At 35.7% G+C, this 18,315-nt stretch overlaps 1 long non-coding RNA gene across 1 annotated transcript; it reads right to left on the reverse strand.

Moving 5' to 3' along the window:
- Positions 1 to 1,912: 1,912 nt before the first annotated feature.
- LOC147079980 (uncharacterized) lies at positions 1,913 to 14,142 on the reverse strand. The gene is made up of 3 exons (XR_015070679.1): positions 12,636 to 14,142; positions 10,398 to 10,478; positions 1,913 to 3,028 (listed from the first exon to the last, which is right to left on the reverse strand). It is a non-coding gene; the product is annotated as an uncharacterized LOC147079980 (long non-coding RNA).
- Positions 14,143 to 18,315: the final 4,173 nt, after the last annotated feature.

Here is an 18,315-nt window from a genome sequence, read left to right on the forward strand (position 1 = left end):
TTTTAAGCACGATTCCAGGTTCTCATCAATAAATCAATTTCTTAATTTACTCTTGATTTCCTCTCTTGGAAATCTTTTTACTAACCACAAAACTTGCAATATTAACATTGTTGACAGATTTTATTCAGTACCTAATTAAATACAGAACTTTATTTTTATTGACTCTTCTCCTCAGCTGCTTTCTTCCTTGCATATCGACAGAATATTTAGCGCAAAATTACGAGTTTTTAGTTGTATCTTTCTAAACTTCAATGCGCCAATTTTTCCCGAAACATAAATACAGGTCGGTAAGCCATTTAAGTTTTGAATAAGCGCGAAGTCTCGGTCTATTCAACATTACATTTACGGTTATCCTCTTCCATTTTCTTTGCTTCTTCTTTGTAGCCATGTCAAATATGGCAGAGAGCATCTGTGGCAGAGCCGCACTCAAGGGGCCAAAAAGCCACAGTTTGCCGACCACTGCCCTAGCCTGAGGGCCCGTTTCAGGATGTGGGGGCCATGGTGTAGGTACACCGAGTGCAATAGACAAAAGACCGATAAACGAGATATTAGGCTGTGTTGTATTGAGTAGGTTGTGTATAATTTAAATGCAATAATACTTTTTTGTCCATTTTCGATTAATATGTTGGAACCTTAATATTGAAAAACCAAAAATCTACGATAAACATTCGGCGAAAAGAACGAATACACCCACTACGGTGGTGGTGTAAATCAAAAGAACATTTTTTTCGGTGGAATTCGGCATAAATATTGTAGCTCTCTAGACCAATGTTCCCCAAACTTTCGACATCTGTGTACCCCTTCTATAATTTTCGTAACACTGAATACTCCTCGTCAAAGAAAAATGCATATAAGTATTTTAATAACAATCAAAATATATTTATATATTCCTTTTGTAGTACATAAACAAAATAATAATAAACGAAAAATAAAATTCATTCATAATAAAATATAAATAAAAGTTATATTATTAAAAATAACATTCATTGGTTATTAATTTTAATCTGATGTGCGGTTCCACACCCAAAAGGCTGTGTCTTTTTTTTACGTAATGTCTACAAATGCTAAAAAAGCAACTTCACATAGATATGAAGTTGGAGAAGGCAAGATGTATTTCAGGAATGTCTCTGTTAAAACTGGATACACATGTTGCATTTGCAACCTAAATGATGTTTAAGTACACTCCTTATATTTATTTTGCAAGAATCCGTCTGAAGCTAATAATTCCAACAATTACTCTTCTTCCGCATGCGATAAACCTTCTAGCATGGACATTGTATTAATGCTTGTTGCACCAGGCGTAGCCATAACCCGGTGCAGCGCATACCCCCACCAAACTCTTCCCGTACCCCAGGGGGTACACGTACCACACTTTGGGAAACACTGATCTAGACCAAGCGGGTAGCACAGCCGATATTATTTAAGTAATATTTTAGCATACTAGGTACACATGTCCAGCATGGTCGCTGTTCACTTCCAATCCGCCAGTCGCTGATGACACGCTCAACGGTTACCGCCACTATGCCTCCAATTTTATAAAAACTAGGAGAAACTGTACAAATATATCGCCGTGTATTGTGAAAATATGTAAAAATATTTATATGAAGAAGAAAAAGAGCCTATGGGACTAATTTACATTCTCCTCCTTGGCCCCCCCCCCAATAATAAATCCTGGGTGAGCCACTGCAACTGATGTCATTTATAAAAATTGTGGACAGCAAGGGCTCCAAGTTTCAGCTTTGAATGACACCCGAAAATGTTTTAAATGTTCATGATTGATAGAGATCCAACGATACGTACATATTGTTGACGATTCTTAAAGTAGTTGGAGTTTTTCATTGACGAATAGAGATAACCGCATTGACTCCAGATCATTGCACCAGTCAATTGTTGGAGAAATACAGGATGCAAATCACATCCTTGTTAAATGAAAACTAACATCCGACCATCATTCAACACTGTTATCCAAGCTATCTGGATAACAGGCACCGCTAGCTCAGGGTACTGGGTTTCCACACTATCTCTCTGATGAATTCCAATCCTGTTACGGAAAGGACCATCGAAATCAATTGGTATTCGATGGATAATGTTTACCATACCGCTGCAGGGGTTAATTGCGAGCACTGAAAACTTGACTCTATTGGACGCCAAAGCCTTTTCTATGAAAGAAAAGAACATAAAAGAACATAATATTACGGGATACAATTAAATTAAATGAAACACCGTGATAATTTTAACCTCACTGTATTTAAAGAAAATGCAATTAAAAGTCAATGGTACATAAATGGCGACATGACGCCATAGAAAAATCACCACCGTTCACAAACGACGAGGTTATAATACATAAATATTTACGTTATACAAAAGACACAATATCAGAGTCTGCAAACTAAAATTTTAACACAATAAGTTCTCAGCAACTAACTTAAACTTAAACCAAAATATCCACATGTGAGTGAGGTTATAATTAAAACAAATACTTAAGATTAATTAATACTAAAAAAATGAAATGTATTTACAGCCGCATAGCGATTCCGCTATGCGGGATATGCTCCTCCCACGCCCACTCGTGTCAAGGGTCAACCAGAAAAGAAATGGATCCAAACAAAATTCGATCGCCTGACATCGATCCCCCCACCACTCAAACAACCCGGAAGCTTGAAGTGCCAATCGCAGGATTTTTGTGTTGCCCGCGAGAGAAAAACCTCTCCACTAATTACAATGGTTAATTAGCCCGTTGGTGACGTCTGCAACGTCACAATACCCCATCAGTCGGGAGAAATTGACGCCGCAAGAGTCAATTTGTTTGTGACCACAGCATTCCTTGGGTCTTCTCATGGCGGACTGTCTCCTCTTGAATAAAGGAAGGGTGTCTCGTTTTCTTGGAAGCGGGTCCCTCAGTGGCGCAGGACAACCAATTGGGTTCGGTGGAAGCTTGGTCCGGGTGAAAAGTGGTGGCGGGGCGAAGCAGTCGATCCGCTGATCCAAGAGTCTTCTGGATCCTTTTCTGGATGAGACTGCCTTTGCGCTTGTCATATTAAAGGATTTTAATGGGGGTTAAGGAAGGATGGGATCAGGAACGGGATAGGGGATGTAGGGATATGTTGGGGATAAAGGATGGGGATATAGGGAATAGGGATATAGGGAATAGGGATAGGGATGGAGGATAGGGATATGGGATGGGGATAGGGATAAGCATGAGACTCGGGGAAATTGGATGCAGGGTCGTGGATGGTTTGACTTATTACCTCTAAGACCTCAGTTACCTGTCCGGTTACTATACTCATTCGTGTAGGTTCCTAGATTAATAAAAAGCATAATGAATATGGAATAAATATAAGTATCTCGGATTGAGCGCCACTCTATGATGATGCATAGAGACAATAGTGAAGGATAATTAAATGAAAAGCAAGTAGAGAAATTTCAACAATTGTATATTATAAATAAGATAACTTGCGGGCTACAGTGTATAAAAATGTATAATTACTTAAGTGAATCACGAGCACCTAAAGCGATACAATATTTAAATAAATAAGAACAAAAACCCAAAAGCTAATTCGAAACAAAGACTACTTCGGTGGACCGTAACATAAATGAACAATAAATACCAATTATACAAAAGGCTCTCCAGCCTTTTCGCTGCCCTCGATTCCTTCCAGGACGGAATCGAGGAGTGCGTCTTCAAACGTGTGGGGACCGTGGAGTTCCTCCGATCTCCTGGCGTGGGGGGACGTCCTTCGGATGACCATCGTCCACGTCTCCAAAACGTCAGGAAATCGAAAGCCCTGTGCCCAGGGTCCGAGGCTCGGAACTGGCCAAGACGTCTGCTTCCTTCGAACGATCAGGACTGAGAGATCGACTCCCGCTTCACCTTTGTGTAAAAAGCCCGCTATCTCCCATAGCGCCGGAAATAGTGTCACGAACTCCGTACAAACTATCCCGTGCGCAGGCGTGGTCCGGTCGTACTTTTGCGTAGTGTTGCCTTCGTAAAGACTTCCTTGACTTAGTGTGTTATGTTATAAAATAACATGACATTACCTCCAACCTCGGTAAGAGAAGGACAAGCCATAGCGAGGACTTCGACTGTCAACTTCTCGGGGGGGTCTTCTGATAGCATCAATCCTCCCAGGGGTTGGGCATCATGGACGGCATGCTTAGAGATAGCGCGGCTACAGGCGAAGCGAAGGAGACATATAGATGAAGTTTCCACTCTGTTATTTGGTGACAGAGGGAGAGGCTTATGAAGAATCCAAAAAACGAAGAAGATTATTTGCTGAAGAGTGAAGAGCTGGGAGAGGTCTCGTAGATTTACCCTACCTAACCGGTCCACCAATAATTTATAAATTTTAAAAAAGATCTAATAAATATAAAAACACCTAAGCTCGTGTACATGGAAATAAATAAATAAAATATAATAATTTATCACAGATAATTCACATCATAATAAATAGTGGGGATTCAACCCAGCAGTGTAAAACTGCAATATTTAGAATATATAAAGATTGATTTAGATAAAGCTTCCAAAAAGATAGGAAGAGTTGTATAATAATTATTAGTTTGAAAAGATTTGATGTCAGTATAAAAAATTGAAATAATAGCCAAAAAATTTACATAAATGCACCTCAGATAATAATATATAAAATGGTATAATAAATTAATATATTGTATATAAATGAATTAATATTTTGGTTCCAGAAATTTAATTCAATTCATTAAATTGATAAAATTGCAGAGATAGTATAATATAATAAAGTAATTAATAGAAATTAAAATTGCTTCCATAATTTGAGTAATAATATAAGCATTGAGTAATTAAGTTGAAAATAATAATAGATCAATGAATGATTTAATAAATTGATTTCAAATGATATAAAGTTATTGAAAAAAAGATGAACCTTTAATAGTTGGCAAAAGTTATAAAGTGCACAAAGCAAAAAATATAAATTCTCAATCGTATATGCCGTGGTTTTTGGCAAGTATACATTATAAAAAATAATAATAAATACAATAAATTCACCAACTTGGTTCGAACAAATAACATAATAATTAATAAACAATGAGTACCAGTTTGCTTTTGCGTGAGGGCGTATCTGTCGGAAAGTAATAAATACTGTGCGTCAAGCACCGTCCGAATATTTAAAAAGAACATTACTAAAATATACTACTTTCAGATGTCTAATCTGAATAAAAATAACAGTGTGGCTAACAACCAACAGCTGTGATGTGGATTCTCTGTTAAGCCTGAAAGAACAAATGACGTGTGATGGACTTCCAAGCCATGGTCCGGATCCCAAGCAGCGCTCCCACAAATAAAATAACGCGAACAAGGAGGAAACTAAGCTAGAAAAGAATTCCTAGTACAAAATATAACATTAAAATTAATCATCGATTTTAGTATACTACGTTAAAGTCTACAATGGTGTAGCAAGATATCGTCCGTTCCAGAATATACGGCTCTGCTTCAAACTACTCTAAAACCTCGCGATAGCAAAACTAGCCATATCCCTTTCATACACACTTAAAGCTAACTACTTAAAATACTCCGCCGCAGATTCTGGACCAACTCAATCCCGCCAAACCCGAGACGCCATCTCGAGACAACTCCCTCCTTGGTGTAAGCCATCCAGCAAGAAGAGACCTGATCCGGATGAGCTAGAAAACGAAGTTAAGGAAGCACCACACGAAAACCAGGCAACGACGAGGAAACCATGAACACATCGGAAGCTAAATGTAATTAAAGAACAACATGGTTCGCAACTGGTCCGACATTCAAGTTGGGGCTGCAAAAATAAAAAATGAAAGGCTAAAGAGATCGTATAGTAACGTCCACTTTCTTCCCTCAAGGGATTTTGATAAGTAGGTTGATTTCCTTCATACAGTCCAGGCCGCTGCACAACATCATCAGTGTTGACAGACGATCGCTTCTATTATTCGCATCACGCCTGCCAACTCACCACCATAAACATCAGAGTGCGGTGGAATCCACACAATCAGCGGCAGATTCCAACGCCAAAAAGAGAGGGGACTAACGGGACCGTCTTCAGCACCGATAGTTCAACCCAAATACCAAGAGGGTTGACTGCTAGAGAAAAAAAATCAGACGCGTCCGAGGAACATCTTCGGCACCCCGGATCACTAAAACAAACCGGACAGTAGTGAGACACCTTCAGTTCCCACGACTTCCAAGGAGCTAGCAGCCAACAAATAATAATAAAATCTCCCCGCAGCCTGTACCGACAAAGATACATTGACAGAACAAGTATAACCAATCACTACAATCAATAAAAAAAATAAAATAAAAATAGCAAACAAAACCGTCACGCAAAAACAAGTACAAAGGCAGCTGGTATAAATAAAGATCACAAGATCCCCAGCGCGATGTACTTAATTAGACAATTGTAAGAAATTTTAAATATAGATATTTTATCACTAGGTAGCTAAACTGACAGGCCCTTCGAAACGCTAAGACAGCGGTTGCGTCTTCCGGGAACACCATAACTCTCATCCTGGCACTATGGTAGTATTTAGAACTATGCTTGTTTACCAAAAGTTGGTCCAGATGCTGTTTGTGTGGTATGAGTTGAGTAGGCCTCCTTCCCGAAAGGTCTGCAACCACCACCTTTGCGATGGACGTTCACCGGAACAAGGGTGTATTGCCATGTGCAGGAAAGAAGTCAGTAACTGAAATAGTTTACCATAGGTGAGTAAAAATTCACAAAGAAATTGAAATAAAGAAATATAGAATTTTATAATAGAAAATATTACTCAATGACATAATATATGTATAAAATTTGCGATAATTAATTCGATAAAAAATCAATCCAAAAAAGAAGCTTGTAAAAGAGCAAAAATAATAATTATAATTTATAAATATCTGAGGTGTGTAATAGACAAAAGAAAAAACAGTACAAAATTCCTTCACAAAAAAAATTGAATATTAATAAATAGGCATTATTAAAATGCGGCCCTGACAAAATTCCAAAATAATTTGTTGAGTGTGACTAGCACGGAAACACACCTTTCCATAATAACAAAAGAAAAAATCTCTGACATTGTGTGTCATACTGAATGAAGGTTTGACAACTCCTAAAAGTTTCAAACATAGTTGATAATAAATAAAATATCAGCATTTTTAAAAAATATTTGCCCAGTAAAATAAGCACGCTGAACAAGCAAAAAAAATAATCAATTATTAAATTCAAGTTAAATTGAAAGAAAAAATAATTTAGTTAGTTCCAATGTAAATGTAATTAAATATCAATTCAAGATTGTATTTGAAAGAAAAATATTTTAATACTCAAAGAAAATTTTTTTTTTTTTAAATATCAATGAAAGAGAATATTCAAAATTAAAATGTACTCTAAATGCATATATGGAAGTTTTAAATAATAATTATTTATTTATATAAAAAAAATTGCAAAATCAAAAAGAATGTAATTAATAATTTAAGTGAAAGTAAATTGAATGTTTATGAATAATAAATAGCGGATGCTAGGATTTGAAAAGAGAAAAAAAGAATTTAAGAATATTAATTAATGTTAGCTTATATGCTTTTTAAAAAATTAGGAGAGGACGGAAAGTTGCATATAGTTGAGTGAAAGCATCTAGAATGAAATCAAAAAGCTTTAAAAAAAATATGTCTTTAAATTAGAGAGGATTTGACAGGAGAGAAAAAATTAAATTGATTCAAAAAAAAATATGTAGACGGAAGTTTTATATAGGAATTAAGAAGGAAAATTTTATTAAAAATATTCACCTGTAAAAATAATTATTTATGTATAATAAATAATCATTCTTACGAAAAGAAAATAAATCAAAATTTTGAAATCAAATATTTTAAATAAATTCTATGAAGGTGGCATCTATCGACCGAAAACGAAACGCGCTTGACGTTGTAAACAAAAATCAATTTGAAATATGAATAATTGAAAAGGAATTAAAAATGACTAAATTTATTTCAATGAACGAAAGATTACTTCAATTTTATCAATAATGAACGCGAAATGAATAATTTCAATTGTCTACATTATAAAAAGAACAGATTTGAAAAACTAATATCGAACTGTCAAACTAGTAAGAAAAACAATGTAGAAACATATTATCCGAAATAAATGTATTCTTTCGTCGCAAATAATTAATTATAATAGCAAAATAAAATGAATAGAAAGTTAATAATTAAGAAGAAATGAATTCAGAATAATTTAGTGTCAAATTTTAACAAGAATGAAAATCAATCACTGATAATCGATGACAGCGCGACTGCCGACTAAAATCGTGGAATAACCCGATAATGATTTTATTCGATATATAGAAATTAATAATTATTCACAATATAGAAATGGAACGAAAGGACCTTTTGTAAACTCCATTCCATAATAAGGTTCATCCAGCTGTCCAATTGATTTGGTGTTACATCCACTTAGTATGTTTCAAACCAATGGTTCTGTCAAATTTGAGGTTAATAATTCTTGTCATCCAGTAGGTATATAAATGTTCATGTCGATATCGTCCTAGTTTAACATCCTTCCTTCTCCTTTGGAACTTTATTAAATCACTTATAGCACCATACTAAACATTAAACAAACTTTTTGCTGAAACAATCAATGGTTAACACAAATTCCGATGCCCAAATATTGACATTTCCATACCAATAATGTGGGTATCACATAAATTATAGAAGAAGTATGTATTGATGATAAATGTGCAAATTGTATTTCAAAATTAGGTGTAAACCATATATAACACTCTTAATATTAATTTGCGAAGGAATAATTGTAACTTACAACACAAAATTAAATAAATTCCACAAGGACAATGATAAAATTGACGTATTGATCTCTATCATTTAGATCGCCATTCTGCGCATACCGCATAGACTAGTCCGACGTCTCTTGCAAGTACCGCGTAAGTCAATAAAAGACTATATAAATATATGAAAAATATAACACACATAGTTACGACCACCGAACCAGAAAAATTTAAGAAAAATATAACGCAAATAATACGTTTTAATTTGTCATTAATTAATTTACAAGTTATAAGAAATAGAATAATTATCAAAGTGCGTCTAAAATCACGCCCGATACGGATTCGTTTGCAACTCCACGACGGTAAACCAAAAAATTCCAAAAGTGAGCCGGCAAAAATCAGTGTAATTAGAACTAATGACTCTGAAAACAAAATACCGTTACGGTAACAATTATTGTATGAAATCGTGATTAGCAAAATTTAAAGTTTTATTAACGGAACAAATAAAATTTAGAATATTAGGACAAAATAACGAACGAGTTCACAATCCGAAACAAATAACTGTAGTCTTTGGGAGGTAAGTCATCGTGTTTTGGAAAAGAAATATTCAAAAAGAAACACGATGCTTGTTGGGTGCCAATGTCATGTAATGGTTTGACATGGGGGTTTAGGAAGGATGGGATGGGAATATAGGATAGGGATATAGGATAGGGATATGTTGGGGATAAAGGATGGGGATATAGGGAATAGGGATATAGGGAATAGGGATAGGGATGGAGGATAGGGATATGGGATGGGGATAGGGATAAGCATGAGACTCGGGGAAATTGGATGCAGGGTCGTGGATGGTTTGACTTATTACCTCTAAGACCTCAGTTACCTGTCCGGTTACTATACTCATTCGTGTAGGTTCCTAGATTAATAAAAAGCATAATGAATATGGAATAAATATAAGTATCTCGGATTGAGCGCCACTCTATGATGATGCATAGAGACAATAGTGAAGGATAATTAAATGAAAAGCAAGTAGAGAAATTTCAACAATTGTATATTATAAATAAGATAACTTGCGGGCTACAGTGTATAAAAATGTATAATTACTTAAGTGAATCACGAGCACCTAAAGCGATACAATATTTAAATAAATAAGAACAAAAACCCAAAAGCTAATTCGAAACAAAGACTACTTCGGTGGACCGTAACATAAATGAACAATAAATACCAATTATACAAAAGGCTCTCCAGCCTTTTCGCTGCCCTCGATTCCTTCCAGGACGGAATCGAGGAGTGCGTCTTCAAACGTGTGGGGACCGTGGAGTTCCTCCGATCTCCTGGCGTGGGGGGACGTCCTTCGGATGACCATCGTCCACGTCTCCAAAACGTCAGGAAATCGAAAGCCCTGTGCCCAGGGTCCGAGGCTCGGAACTGGCCAAGACGTCTGCTTCCTTCGAACGATCAGGACTGAGAGATCGACTCCCGCTTCACCTTTGTGTAAAAAGCCCGCTATCTCCCATAGCGCCGGAAATAGTGTCACGAACTCCGTACAAACTATCCCGTGCGCAGGCGTGGTCCGGTCGTACTTTTGCGTAGTGTTGCCTTCGTAAAGACTTCCTTGACTTAGTGTGTTATGTTATAAAATAACATGACACGCTCCTTGATACCTTCTTGCCTCCTCAGTTAACCTTGTGTTAAAACATTCGCCTTTTTTTAAATTTGCATTTTAACTTAACCTATATATAATTAAGGCTTCAAATTATTGGGTAAGTATATATATACATTAACAGCAAGTATTTTAATAAAAAATCGAGCAAGTATTTTATTAAAATGGTGGGAACTATTTAATATGAACAGCAAGTAAAAAATGATAATTGGTAAGTATTATAATATAACAATGGAAGTATTTAAATTAGGATAGGGAATTATTTAAATAATTTCCGGGAATTATTTAAATAATTAATGGTAAGTATAAATATCAATTTGTAAGTATAAAATCTATTTTGGACAGATTTTTTCTTTTACAGAAATAACTTATTTAGTAGCTTCCTTATTATGTTAAATTTAGTAGGATAGTATTGTTCTTTCTATCTGGCTCTCCAGAACAGATTGTACTATTAGAATGGTATTTCTCTATTATTTCATCCCTTACGCCCATTTAGTGTAGCAGCATTTGTGTATCTATAAAATGGCTCAATGATGCAATGCGAGTCTCCTGAGCAAGCTTCTAGTGCCTTTAAGATACTATTTCATTTTAACTATCAGCTGTAACTTAACTTAACTGCACCTTCCGAACCATCAGTTGTAGGTAGCTGTTAGGCATACACTCTTGATCTAAGCGCACTTCAAAGATATATGTAACCTTACCTTATGAGATTCAAAGCCTTAATCTCTACTTCATTGCGGAGTTAAATAAATTGTAGTGTCTATTATATACATTTTCAACTTTGCAATAATAACAAGACATACTTCAGACTTGTATAGTGCTTATTACATATTATTTTCAGTATCAGAATTAAATAATAAGACAGACTTCAGTTGTTTACAATAAATGTATTTCTTGTGTTCAAAAATTCACAATAATAATCAATGGTAACAAACATATGACAGAATAAGACGTTTCCTTCAATGATATATCAATTACATACAACCTATTACTAAAGACAACCGATGTCGATCAATGTGAATGATTGAAAATGATAATCTAGAATACACACCCAGTCAAACGATAACATAAAAATCTTTTCCTTCAATTACGTACAACCTATTACTAAAAACGTTCATGAAATTCATAAAAGAAAACATAAAATTTGTGTTGTTTTTACTGTTATATTATTTTATGCAAGTCTACATATAAATAACACAACATTTTAGGATTATCGGAAAACATTCCGATAATCGCAACTTTTGACAGCTCGATTTTTTTATTCGTTCGTTGATCAGTATCAGAGCATAGACAAATCGGACGACTTATTAATTGTCTTCGGACTTTTGGCTCGCCAATGGCAATACGTTTCACGGTTTTGTTTACATTACATACTGTAATAAATTAACAATATTAAATTATTATCTGATTCGGCATTTACACTAATAGTTAAAATAATAATATACATGTTATATAAATAATTAAGATATTTACTTAAATTAGTAATTTTAAAAGACGTTGAAAAAACCTTTTTTGTAGTGATGAGTAAAAAACATGTAAAATATAAAAAATCCACGAACCCTAACTAATTAATTTAGCATACAATTTTAATTGAGATAAATTTAATATCATACTATTAATTATTGTTGTACCCAAACTGAGATTAATTTTTTTTTATAAAATTATACAATAATAGGTAATAAAAATGTACTTAGTTTAAAAAAATGACTTCTGTAATATTTGTAGTACCTACCTAGAGAACCTATATTTTTGATCAATCATTAATTTAACTTTTGAGGTTATTCGCATTTATTTTGTAAAATGTCCATCTAGCTCTTTTTTCTGCACCTCTGCGACTTCTTATTTGATCTTCTTTTAATAATGATATTATCATAAATAGTTTGTTCTTACCGATATTCATGAATGCATAGACTAATATACTTTGCGATAATGGTAACCCTAAAATGCCGTGCGCCCCATTGAATGTTTTTTACTTTTCATACTATCAAAATAATAATGGATATTGATTTTATCTATTGGCCCATGTCATTTAAATAATGATTATTTATTTTTACTACTGATTTTTGAATATTATTTCTTGCTGTACCAATATTTTACATTCAACATTAAAACTGGCGGGCTTATACCGATACTTTGAAATAAATACTTACCATTCATTTAAAATTCTGACAGTTGTTATTTAAAAACTTTTCAAAATTGTCTATTAATACTTGCTTCAAAAATGCACGCCTATAATTAAATGAAACTAACATGACCATTCAGGTACATGTTTGGATCTGAGAGTTCTCAAAAGTGAGGTGCTCACACAATATTGAGCATACAAGAAACTTATTGCGCATCCTCGAACAATGAGGGTTTACTAACACCTAAATACAATATTGCTTATGCTATTGTCACCTTGCGCTGGCCTTGTATGTGAACCCCTATTACTGAGTTTAAATCAATAATACTTTTCTTTTAAAACAAGAAATTTACAATATCGTTAAGCAAAATATAGCTTTACAATAATAACTGGGACATAATTCTCCCAAACAATGTCAAGAGATTCGGTCGATCGAACGACCAAATTGTTTCAGTTGGCAGGCAGTCAGATCTATGTTCGCGCATCAATCCGACCGCCTGAAAACTTCATCGTACAACGGTCGATAGAAATTCTCTCAGGCGAAAGTGTCGCCTCCAACAAAAAATATATATTTAATCAACTACAAAAGTTCGTGCCTATGCACTAGATTGATTATTTGAGAGCAAAGGCTCTCCGTTTTAGACTGTTATGCTTGAGCAAGCTACAACAAATCATGCTCGTTTGCTTGTGGAGCGACCATTCCTTGGTATTGCGGCATGGGTGAAGCCCAAGCTTACCTTAAATCTTAATTTGAAATATGCAAGATGTTGCTAACTCATCATGCTTTCTTACTGTTGCTTCCTAAGCAAAAACAGTAAGAGGGGTTTGTTCTAGAGAAACACAAGAAATGTGATGCAGCTGAAGATGGTGGTCGCGGGCGACTCTCCCAAACCTTTCCCTGCAAGAAAACTACAATACAATAAAGTCCTAATGCCACGTAGGCTTAAATATTTTATACATGAATAGATACCTCCGATTAATCGCGCGGAAGCTTTATATTGTTATGTTAATCGCACGACTCTATACCCTATGAACTGCAATCAGCGTTGTATGGTGGGGACTCCGACAGCAGCCAAGGCTCTTTCTTCGAGACTACGCTATTCCTGTGTGTGTGTGTGCTTACATGCTAATTTTTGCTCCGCCCTGAAAGCTACGGAACCCCTCCAGACAAACTGCGAGTTCCTCGTGGGTCAAAGATGCGTGCGCCACCCTGCCGCTGCTTAAAACTAACTTGCATACTGGGTGCGACGAGGTTCCGCACGCCCTTCGACTGCCATGATGCTAACATATTCTACCGAGAGATTGGTCAGGTTTGCCACTGACGCGAGCCTCCTTCAGACTCGTATCTGAATTTAGGATAAAATTTTGCGATGTGTCGATTGACATCATCTTATTGCCCGATCTTTATGCCAAGCTGTTTTCTGAAATAAATGATGCTACAAGCCTCTAGAAAATGCAGGTTAGGCACCCCCGTTTGTTCAAGTCTCGTTGAACCAAACTTAGTTTACTATGCTATATTAGAGATTGCATCTGGGACCTCTGCTCAGAGCTGCTGGTACGAAACCCCTCAAGATACCACAATCAACGAGTACTTGATGGTCTCAATTACTACAAAAAAAATTTAAAAACACGACAAAATTCAGACCCAAGCACAGGACACTGCTTTTCCCAGCTGGATCGTCTGTCAATCGTTTGCATGAACCAAACTTCAACGCCATGCACACGATTAGCAAATTACCAAGCATAATTCATAAGCATGAATCCCATTTCGTTGGCTTTCGCACAACTGCAATTCTCTTAGCTTTATTATTATTAAAATAAAACAAATATCAAACTTGCGGTCATCTCCACTCACAAACCAGACTCCACCAGAGTTCTTGGCCAATGCAAGGCACTCCACTCTGCGTGAGTCAGTAGAATTTAAAATGTGTCGCAAACTAGCAACAATTATACGTTTCTTATAAGGAAGAAACGGATATTCTTTTTCAGAAGAAACTGAAAACATCATTGTGGAGGTCCACACACAAGCTCACCGCTTACAATAACTAGGTAACATTACAATTTAAAACACTTAACTCTATTGGACTCGTGAACCACCGCTTCGGACTGCAGTGTGCCGAAGTCACCAGGAGGTGGAGCGTACAAATGCGGCTGGCATGCCGATGGTCACTCGCAGACAAACTCCTGCTGACCTCGACAGCAACTGCACTCCGCACGACGTCCCAGCATCAGACAACACGTACAATAGAATACAGCGACTGAAACTTAAAACAATTTTATGTATACAAAGACAGTAAATGAAACTGATTTACAACAATGTAAGGTGATAAACCTAGCACGATCCTACATGAATTGAAATCAAATAGATTATTTTTGTATTTGACAATTTAATCAAATATATTCTTCTATATTGCAAATAGAACAATGCATCTTGCATTTAAAAGCTTTGGCAATTAACTAATTGACATGTGTCAAAATACTTTCACAGTGAAAGATATTTATATAACATTTTTATATAACATTAAATTATTTGACTGTTAATATAACATAAAGCTTAATCTTTAACATTGTGTGGTGCACTAGAAAAACAGCACAAGTTAACCTAATGTAATCCTAAATATATTACACATTTTAATCTAACATGAAATTATATCACATTGATTATCACAGGAATGTAATATTTGTACTTACAAAAATATGTATTAACAAATCAAAGTTTGCGTATGTCAGTGTGACACAGAGCGCAAAATGAAACGCTGGATGATATAATCATCTAGCATATGTGATATCACATATCACCCCTTCAGTCGTCAAAAGATAAGTAGAAAAAGCGCTTATCTCACAGGAACCTCTGTGTAAGGAATACATTTGTCTTGCCTTTACAAATCAGAAATCAGCTGCGATGTCGATTTGTAAAGACGAGACACAAGACAACGGTACTAACTAAGTAGGCCGGTCTATGGTGTATTAATGAAGCAATCGATGGTATGAAAGAAAATCAAATCAGTGTTCGCGCACTGTGATTATGAAAATACACCACGATTACTCCGTTCACAACTCGTCAGATGATTGGAATATTATACCAACCATGGACATAAACAGCTGAATGCAGAAGCAATCTTGCATCCGCTGTCCATATGGAATCATTGAGTCGTGCGAACACATTGTTCACACAATGAGGTGTTCCACAATTATGGAACATACATGCTAAAGAGGAAGTAAGATAAAAAAGCCTCCTTGATCGTAACTGAACGACCAAGGACTCATGTCAAAATGACAACATTTTAGGGAGTGGAAATAATCAGTCAGTTGACTTAATATTTCTAGAAGTCTATACTTAAGGAGTGACAAACACAAAATCCTTAAATAGTAGAAAATATGAACGGGCGTAGACTTAAGTCTTAACAAATTATAAGAATCCTCTTAGCATGTTAAACGGTATCCTGATGCGAATTGAAATGCAATCAGGTAAGCTACTGAATGACTTACACTGAAAGATCGTGTAAGCCTTTTTACTTTTGTAGGTTAAGAGAACTGTGCGGCCATTCTAAAATTGACCGCCAGACTAATAAGTCTGTAACTAAAGAAGAAGTTAAGCTCGGCGTCTCAAATTGAACTATCACGCCTCTTGGAATTGTACCCAAGTGCTAACCTCTCTCTTTAAAACGAAACCACCCCAGCGCTCCATCATTTTGGGACTTTAAAAAGTACCTAAACTAACATGTTGGAAGACGGAAGATCCCGAATCTCCAACATCTCAATTCGTGTGAAAAAGTCGTGAACAGACGTTAATGGATATTCTTAAAATTGAAAGAGCTTTACATCTCATAAATGTAACGCTTTCTAGTTCACCACAATAATAGTTAGATGAACAAACCACAGATTTAGCTGTGAAAAAAAAATTCAACTCTTAACTATCTAGTAGTATAAGAGTTACATTTTTAATTGAAATTGAATCTGAATCAATCACGAATCACGAATGAAATTAACTATGTATTAAAAATCATGACTCAATTTCAAATAAAAATTGTCGCTGCACAGACGAACTAACAAAAAAAAATATTTCGTGAGCCTCTTATGCGTAAGAGTGTCAAGCGTGAAATTTTGTGTTGATTGATTTGTCACGTATTCTAAGCGAAAAACTTGAGCTGAGCGCCACCGAACATGAAAAAAAAAAATTTTGATGCGAAATTAAATTTTAAAACTATCAAATGATTATTAAATATTAAACCACCCACTGGGAACGTAAACTTTTCGGAAGTCGAAGAAAGCCTGACCCTTACTAGATGGAAATGGTGAAATAATTGAGAAAAAACATTCTAGCGAAAATAAGCTATGAATTAGAAATTTCTAAAAACAGCACAAATTGTCACCGAAATAGGTACTTATCTTTGATTTGCGAGCGTGGTTTTGATTCTCTGCACGGGCTTCTATCGGAAACGTCCAATGTCTGCCATCAGCTTCGTGGGGATGTTTTCATCTTTGATTTGCGAGCGTGGTTTTGTTTCTCTGCACGGGCTTCCATCGGAAACGTCCGATGTCAGCCCCATCAGCTTCGTGGGGATGTTTTCGATGAATCTCCTATGTCCACGAAGAAGATCGCAGCGGAAGTCTGCTTGAAGTCTCCGAATGTCGTCGCCACGTGCCAAGATGAAAAGACCCTCTTCTAGCTTCAACCCGCAAATGCCGGTTCGAAATTTCGCCAACGCCCGTTTTCAATCAAACGAATCTAGCTATGACATTTGATTGGAAACAACAAAGCATTACACAATTCAACAATACATTTGAAAAGATGTGAAGGATGTACTTGATAAAGTTGGATTTGCAATTTTCGGATCTGAGCCGAATGCAAAATGGCCGTTCATCAAGCAACGAAATCCAACACACACTTTCCAACTTCACGTGGTCAAAATGAAAACCGCGTGGTTTTTTTGAAAAACAGTACGAAAAAATGCATCCGTATTGTTTGAAAGGCACAAAAAAAATAATGATGATTTCGCGCCGTAATCGAAACATGCGCTCCGCTCATGCGAATTGCCACAAGAATCAAAATTGCTTGGGTTGCTCGTCGCGCACCGCATTTAAAATGGGTGACACAAAATCGAAACAACACATTGTTTCACACTGACTTTAAGATACTTCATTTTAACTAAATATAACTAGAGTTTCATATGTGGATAAAACAATGTTATTACATGTAAATACAAAAATACTTTCACATGTGGATATAATAGTAAAAATAACTGCAACGATATGATAAAATCTTACGATATATCTTCACCAGAGACCGCGTTGAAGCGCCAAATGTTAAATGAAAACTAACATCCGACCATCATTCAACACTGTTATCCAAGCTATCTGGATAACAGGCACCGCTAGCTCAGGGTACTGGGTTTCCACACTATCTCTCTGATGAATTCCAATCCTGTTACGGAAAGGACCATCGAAATCAATTGGTATTCGATGGATAATGTTTACCATACCGCTGCAGGGGTTAATTGCGAGCACTGAAAACTTGACTCTATTGGACGCCAAAGCCTTTTCTATGAAAGAAAAGAACATAAAAGAACATAATATTACGGGATACAATTAAATTAAATGAAACACCGTGATAATTTTAACCTCACTGTATTTAAAGAAAATGCAATTAAAAGTCAATGGTACATAAATGGCGACATGACGCCATAGAAAAATCACCACCGTTCACAAACGACGAGGTTATAATACATAAATATTTACGTTATACAAAAGACACAATATCAGAGTCTGCAAACTAAAATTTTAA

The sequence above is a fragment of the Rhyacophila brunnea genome, unplaced genomic scaffold, assembly GCF_057557595.1.
Source record: "Rhyacophila brunnea isolate RB1 unplaced genomic scaffold, BYU_Rbru_1.0 scaffold_1, whole genome shotgun sequence".
Lineage (NCBI taxonomy): Eukaryota > Metazoa > Arthropoda > Insecta > Trichoptera > Rhyacophilidae > Rhyacophila > Rhyacophila brunnea.